At 37.8% G+C, this 11828-nt stretch overlaps 1 pseudogene across 1 annotated transcript; it reads right to left on the reverse strand.

The window, feature by feature from the left end:
• Positions 1 to 1587: 1587 nt before the first annotated feature.
• LOC103250316 lies at positions 1588 to 3586 on the reverse strand (annotated as a pseudogene). Its single transcript, XR_002481409.1, has 2 exons — positions 3429 to 3586; positions 1588 to 2593 (listed from the first exon to the last, which is right to left on the reverse strand). The product of XR_002481409.1 is annotated as a nucleophosmin-like (transcript).
• Positions 3587 to 11828: the final 8242 nt, after the last annotated feature.

Consider the following 11828-nt stretch of genomic DNA (forward strand, 5'->3'; position numbering starts at 1 on the left):
TCTGGAGTTCTCTGAGCTTCTTATATCTGAATGCCTAAATTGCTAGTTAGACTGGAGAAGTTTTCCACAGTTGTTTTCTCAGGTAGGTTTTCCAGACTTTACTTTTTATTCTTCTTCCTCAGGAATACATATGACTCACAGGTTTGGATTTTTTTATAATCCCATATTTTTCAAATACTTTTTTCATTTTTTTCTCTTTTTTTCCTTTATTTTTGTCTGTCCAGTTTCATTTGAAAGACCTGTCTTCAAGTTTTCTTATGCTTGGTCTAATCTGTTGTTAAACAGACTCTTACATGTATTTTGTAATTTCTTTAACGAAATTTTTGTTTCCAGAAGTTCTATTTGATTTTTTAATGTATCTATATCTTTAGTAAATGTTTCATTCATATCCTGAATTGTTTTTCTAATTCCTTTGTGTTGGTTTTCAACTTTCTCTTAGATCTCATTAAGCTTTAAGATCAATATTTTGAGTTATTTATCAGGTATTTTTAAATTTTTATTTTGGTTAGGATCCATTTCTGAGAATTAGTGTTATCCTTTGAGGATGCTGTAACACTCTGTTTTTTCATACCAGATTTGTTTCTCTGGTTCCTCCTCATATGGTTCATTCTCATCTGGATAACCTATCTCTTATTACTTTCTAATTTACTTTCATTTGGAAGGGGTTTTCTCCCCTTGGGAATATTGCTATATTGTATACTGTATTTTGTCATTTGAGTCTGATTCTGAGTGTTTTTAGTACCAAAAACTGTGAATGAGTTTCTTCATTATAGATGAACTTTGTGCAGTGGCTTTCTTAAATTCTGGTTGTAGTACTTATGTACTCAGCATATGAGCAGGTTCTCTCTTTTCGTGAGGCCAGGATTATGGAGGTCTTAGGAAACTCAACTTGTTTCCCAATGCTGTCTACTTCCTTCTTTCAGAAGATTTTGTATTGGGTTGTGCAGTTCAATCTCCAGGCTTGTAGTTGATGCTTATGGGTAAGAACTGACTGCAGCAAAAGCAGATGGGTATGTGCTTGATCTTTGTTTACCAGGAGGAACTCTCTTTTGCTTCAGGCAATGATCTAGTCTATGGATGCCCGGTGCCCTGAGTTTCCTGCTCAACCCCAGAAAGGAAGACAAAGCTGGTCAGAAATGGACTGATATGCTTGCTTTCAGACACCACAATGGCAAACATAAGCAACAGCCTTGAGGAGGGTGGCAGGGGGAGCTCTTGGTGAAACATATCCTGGTCTTCGCAGGGGAAGATGGACCTGTACCAGCTCCATGTACTAGGCAGGCAGGAATGTGGTCCACCTCCTTGTCATGCTCCTGTCCCAGGGCTCCGGACTATTAGTTTAGAGATTGTTGTCTATCTTTAGGCCACAGTGTAGCTGAGAGTCACAGAAATGTCTGTCCCACAGTTCTGGCTGAAATAGCTTTGGGGCAGAAGGTCTTCCCGCAGCCCAAATCAGACAGCATTGCAGCTTGCCTGTTTTCTGCTGTAGGAATGGTGCTGTTCCATGTAGAGACCTTTCTCTACTTTTGATATTATCTTTTTCCTCTCCTTCTGAGCAATTTTTTTTTACTTTATTAAAATACTGAGTTTATTTCACATGTATATTTTTGTCTCCCCACCATTTCCATGTCTGACCACCACTACTACTATGCCCTATCATAACATTCCATCCATACTTAAAACCAAGCAAAGGGTGGAGTTCCATCTTTAAAAACTAAACAGACATTTTGGACAACACATTCTTAGCAATGGAACCTGGACAACATATATCAAACACGGTAGGGAAAGTTCTCACTCTGCATTATAAAAAGGACAGCCAGGTATTAACTGTTACAGAAATGAAATAAGACAGAAAACTTTTAACAAACTGTTGAAACTATTTTCTTAAAGAAATTTCCTCCACTACCAGAGATCTTGAATAGCCTCCTGGTCAGTCATTCAAAAGCAATTCTTCACATAATTGATGAACTTGGCTTCCACCTTGGGAAGAGAACTACCTTTCTCTACACTTGCTTGCATTTTTGCCTTAATGTCTTCTACAGAGCTAGGCCCTTTTGGTGTTTGAGGAGTTTTTTCCTGTTTTTTGATGGTTCTTGACCTTTTGATCTTGGTGCTGATGGTTTTGAGTCTTTTCCATTCTGATTTGATTTTTGTGCATTTTTTGGCTGGAGTGTCTCGTACAGATTTCTTCACTGGAAATTTTTCTTCAGTTTTCTCATCATCAACAACATCATCATCATCATCATCATCATCATCATTTTCATCCACAGCAAGCTTTACTTTTTTCTGAGGAAACTTGCTACCACCTCCAGGAGCAGATCTCTTTCCAGATATGCTTAAGAGTTTTACATCCTCATCCTCTTCATCTTCTGACTCTGCATCTTCTTCCATAGCTACTAAGTGCTGTCCACTACTATGCACAGGCCCTGAATCACACTCCAACCGTAAGACCACAGGTGGTGTTATTTCAAAGCCCCCCAGGGAAGCCGTTGGCTGCACAGACATTTTCAAAGTTGCCAGTGTTACTTTCATTGGGCTGCCTTCACAATTCATTGCTTCAGCTTCAACAACGTGCAATTCATCCTTTGCACCACTGTTGGGAGCCGGCCACGGAGGCCCACTGAGCGTTAGGGATCATGAAGGGCCGTTGACCCCGAGACCATTAGGATGCGTCCAGGAGCTATTGACCCCATTTCCTCCCCCTTTCTACATAGCACTAACCAGATTAAGCTCCTGTGAGCTCAAAGCATAAAAACTCTGAGACTGGGACAAACACAAGCTAACTTTAGAAGCTCATTGCTCCCATTCTTCCGCAAACTGCAGTTTTAGCTTTCATACAACTTATAATTCAAACTCGTGTCACATCTAAGAGACTTAGTATTGGTCACAGGCTTCTGGGTCATGATCTTAGGATTTATTGAAGGTGTAAATTGTAGAATATAGTTTTAGAAGACAGCCATTTTGTTGAAAGAATGCGGCTGGGTTACTTGCATGTAGCCCACTGTGAACTTTGGACTGGGTCACATTCCAAACATTCTGGGATGGGCCACTTTCGTTTGTAAAGTAAATACTTAAGCTTCTATAGAATTGTTTAACTTGGCATAAATCAATCAGCTTAGGATGAAAAAGGTTTATAGAATATGTCAGTCATGGATTAGGTTATACTTTGCTATGAGATTTTAAGGTTATCATACGAAAAGGGTTTAAAGGCAATCATTGATTAAGTTTTCATGGATTAAGGTTTCTGGTGGGTGGGGGACACCCCTCCCACATCTGACTTTGTGTATAAAAGACCCGTTGTAATTCCCAATAACACAGATCGCTTCTACACTAGACTGGAGTTCAGTCTCTTTCTTTCTCTCTTCTTCCCCACAATCGCCAACACCGTCTCCACCTTTGGGGTACCCTTAACCCAGCTGGAGCTGGACTCTGGCACTCCAGCCCCTAAACTGACTGTTCTTCAAGATAACTGGTGCTCATTTTCATCATTATCCACCTGATCATCTTTGTCGGCCTTTAGTTCACCACCAAAAAGATAGTTCTGGGTCCTTAGGGGGCTCATGTCCATGTCCATCGGATATTCCATGGGGTGGTGGCACGCATTTAGGTTAGGGAGAAGGTGGACGGAGGCAAACAACTACTGCTCTGAGCAAAATTTTTCAAATGAGATATCTGCATGGCCTCGCCTCTCCCTCAGTTTTCAGTCATCTGTGGCATGGCTTCTATTTTTATTTTTCTGTCATGACAGCTATTCTGATGGATATGTTTCAGTCTCTTCCTGTTTAACCTCTCTGTGGCAACCTTTCTACTCTGCCATCCTCAATTCCTTCCCTCCTTTCCTTAGCTGGCTCTAATCTGGCTTCCATCATCCCTGCTTCACTGTAACTTTCTTGCTAAGATCATCTAAGACCTCCATGTAGCTAAATCCAATGGGCATTCCCAGTCTTCACTTTTCTTGACTCTCAATACAATTAATTTAATTGGCTACTCCCTTCTTTTTGAAATAGGTTCTTTCTTCAAACTCTGTGAAACTACTTCTCTGTTTTTCTTACTTTTTAACTCCTTTATACCTTTTTTTGTTGTTGTTTACAAATTCATCTTTCTTTACCTGGTCATTAAATGTTGAGTTCTTCCAGACTCATCTAGACCTTTTTGTGTATGCACTTTCCCTAGGTAATCTCATTCAAACATTTTTATATATCCATGACTCAAGTTTTTATCCTCTGCTGTTTTAAGCTCTGGCTGCACACACCCATCTATGTCCTTGGTTTCACCACTTGAAGCCCCATTCCCCAAGATCCCTCCAGTAGTCCTTATTTAAATGAAAGGTGATACTATGCATTGAGTTGCTTTCCAAGAAACCTGAAGTCTTTCTCAACAACCTCTTTATTTCATCTCTCCTTTCTGGTCCCTTTCCAAGTCTTGCTGAAGTTATCTCCTAAACATTTATTAAATCCACTTGGTTTTCTATATCACCTCTACTTTGATCCGAAACATCTCCATCCACTACTGCAAAGACACTTTCTAGCCACGGTCTCATTGATGCTTCTTTCCAATTCGTTTTCAAACTGGAACAAGGTATACACACACACACACACACACACACACACACACACACACACACACACACTAGCTTGAAGCCCTCAGTCATTCCCCATGGTCCATCACCTGCACTTCATCTCATCTTGCACCCTCCTGTTCTCCAGTGCTCCAGTCACAGTCACCTTCCTTCAATTCCTTCACAGGGTCACATTTCCTCCTGTCACAGTTTTTATATATGCTAGTTTCTTGTGAAATGCTCTTCTCACTCCTACCCCATTTACCCTTCACCCTTGTAAGTTTTACTTATTCTTCAGCTTTAATCCCTAATGTTACTTCTTCAAAAAACCTTTTTCAACTTTCCATATAAAGATGCCCCACTATTATATTCTCTCATATATCTTTTTTTATAGCAATGATCACATTTGCTTTTGTGATCAATTAATTATATTAATATCCTCTTTGAAAATGTAAGCACTGTGGGGATTATATCTGCCTTAACCATCAAGTTAATCTCAGTCCTTTTACGAAAAAGACACTAAGTAATATTGTTTGACTTTTGAATAAAAAAGGAGGTTTTTCACATTGCCTTCTTTCTGCTGTTGAGAGGAGAAGACAAATGTCTTAATCTAGTTCTATCTCCACTACTATGACGAGGAACAACGAAATATTTCTATGCTGCAGCAATTATTTCATTTCGCTAATATATGGACTTCTAATGAAGTTACATTGTAAGTCCAAAAAGAACTGAGGAGACTTTCACCTGTTTCCCAAATAGACAACTGCATAAAAGGAAAATATGGTGTGCTGCATAGTGGTCAGAAAATGGGCCTCAGTCTGAGCCCTAGAGGGGCCACTAAATGTGACTGTGAGGCAGTAAGGACTCAAATGACAGAGGTGGGCTGCTGAGATCAAATTATGGGCTGTCTCTTGTATTTGTATTTGTATGACTATAGTAAGATACTTAACCTCTAAGCCTCAGCTTCCCCATCTATGAAATGGGATTAAAAATAAGACTGCTTCATTGGGTGATTGTGATTACTGAAGCAGATATCTATGTAAAACACTTGCAAGAGGTAACAGCTAATTATTTAACATTTTTTGGACCATTGCTGTGTGCCAGCACTGTGTTAAGTATTTTGTGTGTATTAGTTCAGATACATTTATTCCATCAGGAAGTGAAATGTGCTGAACTAGATCTTTTTAAGTTCCACCATTTCATTGATTTTACACAGAGAAATTTATGCCATGCCAAATAACAGATCTTGTGATTTTAACTGTCATCTCTAGTTTGCAGGTGAGAAAAATGACACTGTGAAAAATTAAGTGACTTGTTGAAAGTCACATGATAAAACCGAGCCCCAGACCCAGATATTCTGTGTGTGAACTGGCTCTCTCAATTCAGAGTATAGTTCCTCTCCGTTACATCACCAAATAATTCTGCTTTCTTGTGTTAGTACTGAATATTCTCAAAAATTTCCTGTGCATTATCTTATCTAATGCACACATCTATTCTTTGAGAAGAAATTCAATGGAAAAGCCACAGAGTGGAGTGCAAAGATAAAGGGCTGGCCACACACCCACAGGCACTGAGTGATTTGTTGGCATTTTTACTTGGGGAAGTCGTTTAATTGCTCTGACCCTGAGTTTCTGCACTTGAAACATAAATAAGTAGAATAGACAATTCTGAGTGTTGCCTCTGGATCAAAAGTAGCAAAAATTCATCAGTTGCTAAACATATCTTCTCAGTCCTGTAAATCATCATTGGAAGGCCTTATCCTTCAGAAGATTTATTTACAGGTGATATCAACAATTTCCAAATCAACTAGAACAAGAATTTATCTATGCCTAATTTTGCCTATAAGGAGCTGTTGTAAAGTGATTTATTTGTTACTTTTATGGACTTCAAACCCAAACCATTTCTAACGAGTATACAACTAATACTGAAGTCCATACATTCTATTTGAAAAGGTAAGTGGCTAATGAGATCAGCATTAGGCCATGCTTACAACATCACAACAATCTAAACATACATTTTGCAAACTATCATGTTGTACCCCACAATTATTTACAATCATAATGTGCCACTTTACAATAAAATAAAACACAAAACAAAATAAATAAGGCCTTGGAAAAGAAACCATCTGCCTGAAATTTTAAGGTTTACCACTAGAGGGCAGGGTTGATTCAATCCTGGACTTCATACTGCTCTTTACAAAAATATTTGTTAAAAGGGGAATATACAGAAACAGTGCAGATGGGACTATAAATTGGTTTTTTTTAAATATTTTATTAAAAATAGAATGGTTCCCTTCACAAGAATCATAAAAACGCTCATATGCTTTGGCCTGCAGTTCAATTAGTTGAAATGTTGCCATAATTTATGAGCCCTAAATAAAAAAGCTATATCCAAAAGAATAGTCCCTGTCACACTTTCTAAGTTGTCTTTTTAATAGTGGAAAATAATGTATATGTATAACATTGCTGTATGTTTAATTAAATAAATAAATCTGGTGGCATATACTGCAGCACTTTTAAATCAATATTTAGAGTAACAAAGTATTAAAATACATTAAGCAGAAAAAGCAAAGAATATAAAATTTAATTTATTCTGGGTTAAGTATATGTAAAAATCATAATTGTACAGTCAGCTAGACCAGAAAGTAGTGTAGAAAAAAATGAAATCAGTACTTTTTTTAGGAAAGTAGAATTGCAAGTGATTTCTTATTTGCAATATTATTATACAAGGTTAAATACCATGCGTTTTATTCCCTTTGCCTATAACAGAATCAAGGGTGACTATTCCACATTTTGAGTGTCTTCTTCAATACATGTTCACCTGAGTTGCAATTATAGAAGACACAGCTGGTTTCTACTTAATCTCTCAATCTCCATTTTCCCCTCCATTCTTATTAATCAAATGCATAGTCTGGTCCCAAAGAGCCTTGTATAATATGCTCATCTCTCATCTCCTTGCAACTAGGAAGGACCATGTATCCCAGTACTGGAAAGTGGTATGTAAGAAGAGGTCACTGGCTGAAGTTTCTGGAAAAGCTCTTTAGAAAGTGACAGCCTTATGGACTTGCTTATAATATTTTACTGGATTTTATACATATACCCTTTCCAGAATTCACATGTAATCTCTAGTGAAATTTTAAATGACCAAAACTTGTGTTCATGTGAAACTTTGCTTTTTTTTTTTTAAGCTTTTCATCTATATCTACAGATTTTCTCAATAATATTTTGGGTTACTAGTTATTCGCTTTTGATTGCATTTTTTATTGTGTATGCAGAATGTGCATTGATGCCTGTGACCTTAGACTTATTAAAGGCTAGCTTTATTTTGGCAGTATTAGAAAAAAACATGAATCAAGAGATACACTTGAGAATTTTAATGGGGCCAAAATAAAGTTGGTGATCTAAAAGCTTGTTAGTGATGTGGGGTTCCTACATGAAGTTAGCGAAAAATGAGATTTGTTCACTCTTAGGAAAATGGGCTGCTCATTTCAACCTAATGTGTACTTTTCATGTTAATCCTGACAGTTCACCAAATAGCTAGTTATGGATAATACAAGCCCTTAATATCCTTCCAGAAATGGTTCTTATTTTTTGTTATTTGGTTTCTTTTACTTACCTGCTTGAATTCTTGAAAAAACAATTTGCCAGTTTTATTCCTTTAATTTTAATCCTTTTACATAAAATACTCTGAATGCTTTGAAAAATTGCAAAGAAGCTCTTTGACACTAATCTAATTTTAGTGTACTGACAAAAACAAGCATTGTTTTCCTTTACTTTTGACAAAGTAATGTAATTTTTATCTTATTTATCTGTATGAAATTTCAGCAGTTAATTTGAGCATTTATTTATGTGATGTTTGTATGTCTAGGTCTTTAATACAGTATGTCTTCCTCTCATTTGTAACTGCATGTATTACTCCTGAAACTAGGTAAAACTCATTGAATTGTTATGTAATAGTCTTTTTATTATTGCCAGTATAATGTATATTAAGGTAAAATAAAACTGACAAACTGTTAAAAAATAAAAAAAGAAGGAAAGAAAGGAAAGCGAGAGTGACAGCTTTGGATAGCTAGGCTCAAGGGCTCTCGCATGTAACCCTAGCACTTTGAGAGGGCGAGGTAGGAGAATTGTTTGAACCCAGGAGTTCAAGACCAACCCAAACAACATAGACTTTGTCTCCATAAAAACAAAAAAATTAACAGGGTCTGGTGGAACACACTTGTAATCCCAGACACTAGGGAGACTTCAGTGGGAGGATTACCCATGAGGACGAGTCTGTGGTGAGCCATGATCAGGCCACTGCACTCCAGCCTGGGCAACAGAATGAGACCCCAATTAAAAAACAAAGTGACAGCCCTGGGTGGCTTGTTTGGTCAAAAGACTTTTGTCCTTGTCCCAAAGCCTCTTTCTTCTTTTAGTCTAGGGTGCAGATGCCATGCCTGTAGGCAGAGCATCTATTTTTCAGCCACGAGGATGAAAGAGACAAGAAAAGGCTAGCAGAGCAGGGAGACAGACAAAGCCCGGGCCCCTAGTGGTGTCATGGAGCTGCCATGCCTGCCCTGGACAGATGGCCTGTGAGCTTGCTGTGTGAGAAAATTCAACTCATTTGGGTAAACTACTGCTATTAAGAGTGTAGCCAAAGTGAACAAAACAAAATTCTACATGCAGCCAAAACAAACACACAAACAAAAAAATTCTACATGATTCACCATGAAGGGAAACAAGAAAAATATGAAGTTATCCCAGTAACACAAAGAGTTCCACAATCAACCTGAAAAGCTACAGTGGGTATGAGGGAAGAATCAGAAGGGTGATTCTCAGAGAGATTCCTCAGGGAGAACATTATATCTACTATTTGATGAAACACATCATATATAAGACTCATATCATCATGTACTTCATAGGATGAACTGAGGCTGCCAAATCTAAAATTTTTTAAATCTCAGAGCACCTCTGACTCAACTCTAGCTTGGACCCAATGTTTCCCTGTATTTGGCATAAAAAGAAGAGTTCACCACTTTTAAAATTCCATTCCTAAATAAATGATTGTGTACTTACAGCATTGTTTTAATAACAAAAAGGTAACATTTAAACGTCTAATAGGGAAGTAAGAAAATAAATTATGGATTATAGATAAGCATATTATGCTTTAAAAGCAGTAAAATAACTAAAAATAAATGTGACTCACAGAGGTGGGGAAAGGAGAAAATGAAGCAAGTGCAAAAGTGCTAAATTGTATAGTGAGGCTTCTGTAAATGTATTTGTATTTAGTGAACTTATATCCCTACTCCATCTCTCTGTATTCATGAGCCTGCATTGTTCTTTGTCCTTCTTTCCTATCATTTCAGGGGATTTTCGAGAGGAAGGAAAGGTAAATCCAGGGGTTCAATCTCTACCCAAAACATAAGCCACGCTTAAACCTATCCTGTGAGCTACTGAGTCCAGTGAGGAATATTAATAAGGTCAACAAGATTTTTGTCTCTGATTTAATATAGAGAAGAAAAAATTCAAGACGTGAGGTTAATTACCTTTGAAGGACTGACATTCATCTATTCATCAATTCGGTAAATATTAGTCAAGATCTACTAAAGGGCAGGAACGATGCTTAGTATTTTCACACAGGAAATTAAAGACAGTTCTTGCTCTTGAGGAACCAGAACTTTGAGCTCATTGCAGCCAAGTGAACTTGCAGTAGTATTAGATGAGGATCTCAATGACAGCTTCTGGAAGAAGTTACCTTTGAAAGTGTCCAACAAAGCAGATTATGCATTATCCTTCAAAAGAAGAAAGGGGAAAATTGTGAAAGAGAACTGGGCATTTGTGAGACTTCAGGTACTTAACTGTTGTCCAAGGGCACATGCGGGGGAGATGCAGAGAAAAGGCTAAAATTTGGCAGCTGCCAACAGTCACTAGATTGCCATACTAAGAAGTTGAAACACAGTCCTGATGGCGATAAAATGGACTGACATGGTTCAAGTAGGAAAATAATATGCTCAAACTTCCATTTTAGAGTGAGTACCACAATCACATTTTAGAGAATAAATTGGAGGTGAAGATGGGGTGAGATTCGATGCTGTTAGGATGACTGGAAACTTGGGTAACACTCACCAACACGTTCCTTACACCAACTGGAGACAATATGTAGGCAAAGCCCTCACGGCTGTGGTGAGAACAAAGCAACCATTCGGTAATGATCTCAGTGTGCAATCCTTAATCTATTATGTTCTCATAATAATCATGTGAAGTGTTATTAAGCCTGGACTGCTGATGAGTACACTGAGGAAGCTAATTGGTTCATCTAAGGACTCACAGCTCAGAAGTGGCAGAGTCTGAAGTCAGATACAAATGGGTCTGGCTCCCCAATGAGACCACTCTGACCTGTCACCCCATACTGCTCACTGTCTCTGGACAATTCACTTGGGATCCAGAAACCCAGCAGGCAGAGATGCAGATTACATCCAAACAGATGAGTGCAAACACCATCAAAACCTTCAACTTTATGATCCTATTGTTCTCCAGAACTAGAACCATTGTTCTCCTACAGAACCAGAGCTAATCCAGACCAAATCTGACAGCAGGGAGTGAAAGAACTGGTATAGGTGCTGCAGGTTCCTAACAGTACTTTATTTCCATTCCCATTAACTGGCAGCATCTATCACATTATTTAGGATAATTAACCAGGAGTCTCACAGGAATATGCCCATCCCTCTCTCTTGCTTCTCTGATGGATATAGGAATGAGTTTAGGAGAAATGACAAAATATCTCAGTGAAAATACTCAGTCTGAGCTCCCATTCTATGCCCACCTTTAATTTTTTTCTCTCCCATTCTCCAATACCTTGATAATGTCATCGTTTTAATATGACTTCTGAAGATAAAGAGCCCTGAGGAACTTGTATTAAGCAGTTACCCCAGGGATCAGCAAATACAAGCTCGTGGTATTTACTTAAAATTCTCAATTCTGTGGATATGTCAAGGTCTTTATAAACAAAACTGACTTTTTCAGGGTTGGCAAATTAGCACCGTGTCCAGAATAATCATTTCCACAAGGGAAACGACATGTTCTTATTTTCCATCCCTATTCATTGGTGACAAGTGCCATTTCAAGCAATTTGTCAAATAAATTCTGAAGATTGCATAGGACTAATGTCTAGGACATACTTTTCATGAAGTAAAAAATTCTTCATTGTGACATGAACATTGAAAGAAATAAAGAACAGTATCTATACTCAAGATCAACTGTAAAGAACTATATTTTTCTTTGATGGATTT

Source organism: Carlito syrichta, unplaced genomic scaffold (assembly GCF_000164805.1).
Source record: "Carlito syrichta isolate Samal-C Ts95f unplaced genomic scaffold, Tarsius_syrichta-2.0.1 Scaffold128134, whole genome shotgun sequence".
In the NCBI taxonomy this organism is placed as follows: Eukaryota; Metazoa; Chordata; class Mammalia; order Primates; family Tarsiidae; genus Carlito; species Carlito syrichta.